We start from the raw sequence: 3,532 nt of genomic DNA on the forward strand, positions 1-3,532 counted from the left end.
GCGCCGCCTTCCCGGCGAGTAGAGCGGAGCGCGGAGCGCGGGGCGGGGAGCGCGGGGAGCGGGGCGGGGAGCTCGGGGAGCGGGGCGGGGAGCGCGGGGAGCGGGCGGGGGAGCGGGGCGGGGAGCGCGGGGAGCGGGCGGGGGAGCGGGGCGGGGAGCGGGGCGGGGAGCGCGGGGCGGGGGAGCGGGGCGGGGAGCGCGGGGCCGCTTCGCCCCGCCCCGCCCCGCCCCCGCCCCGCCCCTCGGCCGCGCCTCCTCCGCTCCTGCCAGCCCGGGTGAAACCCGAGCGCCCCACCCCGCGCCTGACCTCCCGGGGCCCCGCCCCCGACACTGCCCTTCCCGGTCCGGGACCCCGCTCCGCGCCCGGGGGGCCCCTCTGCGCCCCAGGAGCCCCGCTGCTCCTTCCTCTGCGAGCGCGCCCGAGCGTGACTCTCGGCGACTCCCTCTCCCGGCCCCTCCGACCGCCCGTGGCCCCTTGCCCCCGCCTCCGGCCGCTCCGACGTGGCTGGCGGGGAGGGAGGGGGCGGGGAGGGCGCGCTATAAAGGCCGGAGGCTGCGCGGGCCGAGGCCCGAGACGTGGCGCGCCCACCCCGCCGGCCTCTCGTCCAGGTACGTGCGCGTCCCCCGGCCGAGCCTGGCCTCGTGGTGGGGGTGGGCCGGGGCCGCCGGGGCCTTCCGGACTCCGAGTGTGTGATTTTGTTTGCTTTGTGTGACCTCCCCTTGCTGCTCCGAGCTGGAAACTCCTAAAAGACCGAGAGAGTTGCTCCGGGTTCTTGGAGGAGCTATTTGAGGGTGCACCTCCCGGCCAGTGCGGCTGGATTTCAGTGGAATGAAGTTAGAGAAATGAACAAATCCGACCAACCAAGGGAGGCGAGTCAGGGGGTCCCCAAATAGCCACGCTGAGCCTTAAGAAAGGAACCCTCGAACGGACAAAGTCAACTTGTCCCATTCTGGACTAAATGTTACTTGTTGCACTTTTGCGCGGATCCTTCGGCCTCAGGGAGCAAGTATTAAAGTGTAGAGTCATCACTGGAAAGCACAGTACCTTTTAAGGCGCCTAGACTTGGATACTTTGTTGCAAAGCTTCCGTGTGGAACCCTGAAGGGCCCCGCCTGACCCTTTTCCTCTGGGTAGGGGTGGGGAACGGTATCTTTGGGCCCTTTTTTCCTCGATCTCGGCCTGTAAAGTTGGCTGTAAAGTTTCCCTTGAGTAAGGAAACGCATGAACGCGCCCCCCCAGCGCTGTCCTCCCTTACCGCAGTGACACAGAATACCCCTTTGGCCCACATTCGCAAAATCGCTCCCGTGTCTGGTTCTTGGGATTTGTCCCACCGAGGAGGGCCCAGTGTGCCTTAACTGTGCCATCGAGCTCATCTATAAAACAAAAAACAGGTCACTGGCTGGAAGGCATCATGGCTCACACAGTAGCCACGCAGATCCAAGAGGAGGACCATAGAAATACAAAGTGACCTTGATTTGTCTTTATAGTCTTTATAGAATATTTCCAAATGAAATATTCTTATATAAAAGAACTAAAGAGAAGCAGTTCTGAAGGTTTGCATGGAAGGAAGCCCAGCCCCAAACGTCCAGTTTCTCTCTCTCTTTAGTGATGGAGCTACTGTGGGTACTCTAGGCCTCATTGGGGTTTCCTGTAAGATATCCAGAGGAAATGTCAGTGTCCCAGGGCCACTTTGTAGAAGCGTTCTCCCCTGGCTTGTGCTGAGGGCCTCAGTCTGGTGCAGGGCAGCTGCTTGGCTCCTCCATCCATGGTGAAAAGCTTAACACTTCTCCTGTGCCTGGCACTAGCTCCTTCCTGACATTCCCATTGATTCTTCTGCCTACGTGGCACAGCTGCCTAGGAGCATTCCCTGGGAGGGAGGTGGCCAAGGTCTGGCCGCTGTGCTGGGGGTGGGGGGGGAGGGAGGACACTGCCTTACACTTGACCTTGCAGGGTGGGCAGACCTGTAGGGCCCCTCACCATCAGGAAAAAGGGGGGCAGAAATTAGGACCCAAATGTGTTTAGCTAATTCTTGTCATTGCCCCTCCATAGGACAGGTAAAGGCCTGTGTGCTTAAAAAAAAAAAATTCATGGCACATAGAGACTTAAGCGTTGGGAAGAAAATAGCTTTCTACACCATAACCCAGGAACGATCATAACATAATGTTTAATATGTAACTTTATGTATATGGGGGAGTGTCAATTTTACTGCAATTTACAGGCTATAAGGAAGCATGGTTAAAATATGTATATTTCATGATGATGAATTACAAACTAATAATGAGAATGAGATGAGGGGAGGAGAAACCAAATAATAATTGAGAGTGCATCCTTAGTTTAAAGAGAAATAAACCCAAACTGAGGGCATAATTTCACCTTGTGATCTGGGGAAAGCTCCTTTACTTTCCTGAGCTACTGTTTTCATCTGGAGCTTGAACCAACCTGCTGGCAAGTGTGTCCTCTCTTAGCATGAAGGAGGTAGGAGGCAAGGCGGACCCTCGCCATGGCCCAGCACAGAAGTAGGCTCTTTACAAATAAAATTAGTTTAAAGAATCCACAGATGTTGGGACGCCTGGGTGGCAGCGGTTGGGCGCCTGCCTTCTTGGGCGCCTGCCTTCGTCGTGATCGGGTCTGCATAGGGCTCCCTGTGGGGAGCCTGCTTCTCCCTCTGCCTGTGCCTCTGCCTCTCTCTCTCTCTCTCTCTCTCTCTCTCTGTCTCTCATGAATAAATAAATAAATCTTAAAAAAAAAGAATCCACAGATGTTTCCTTTTTCAAAATGAAATTTCTGGGTTTTGTTTTTTTTTTTTTCCTTGAGAAACTATTCCTCACTGAAGGACTTCCTCCTACTTTGGGCTGCTTCTCATCCCTGTAAAACTAGAAGTGATACTATATCTGAAACTAAGTATGTACTGCATGTTGGTTCACTGAATTTAAATGAGAAAAAAAAAAACTAGAGGTGATAATTTCAAACCCAAACTGTTTGGTTCTCTTCTTTTCGAGATAAAACTACAGCTCTCCCTGAACAGTTTCTGAAGAGCTGTGCACATAATGTAAACAAAATGAGAAACCCAGCCAAGCACATGGTGAAAATGATGAACCCTGGGGCACTGATCACGTGACTTGAAAAACGCCATCCATTTCCTGATTCACCTTAATGTATGTGTGGAGGTAGAAGGGATCTCTTATGTCACTGAGATAAGTAACCAGTTTTGTGTCCTCTGTACCTCCCTCCCTTCTGATTGAATTCCAGCCACGCCGCTCTTGACACCTCCGTCTCAGCGTAGCAGAGCCCAGAAGGGGCTGAAAGAGCCCAGAACACGACCTGGAAGAGTGAAGATGCCGCTATAGGTCAGGCGCGCCTTTAGAGGGAAACCTGGATATTTGTGATCTTTAATGACGGGACAAGAGTGTATTAACATCATGAAAACCCTCAGTCCAGAAATCTTAGCCTCCAGGCATTTACATCTTAACCGGATTTTCCTACAGATGAGCCAGGGGACACATCACAATCATGAGCCACAAGTATTCTTTTA

General features: G+C 54.0%; 1 non-coding gene across 1 annotated transcript; it reads left to right on the plus strand.

The window, feature by feature from the left end:
• Positions 1 to 3,081: 3,081 nt before the first annotated feature.
• Positions 3,082 to 3,150, plus strand: LOC121477657. The gene has a single exon (XR_005984323.1). It is a non-coding gene; the product is annotated as a small nucleolar RNA SNORD123 (small nucleolar RNA).
• The last annotated feature ends 382 nt before the right edge of the window (positions 3,151 to 3,532 follow it).

The sequence above is a fragment of the Vulpes lagopus genome, chromosome 17, assembly GCF_018345385.1.
Source record: "Vulpes lagopus strain Blue_001 chromosome 17, ASM1834538v1, whole genome shotgun sequence".
NCBI lineage: Eukaryota > Metazoa > Chordata > Mammalia > Carnivora > Canidae > Vulpes > Vulpes lagopus.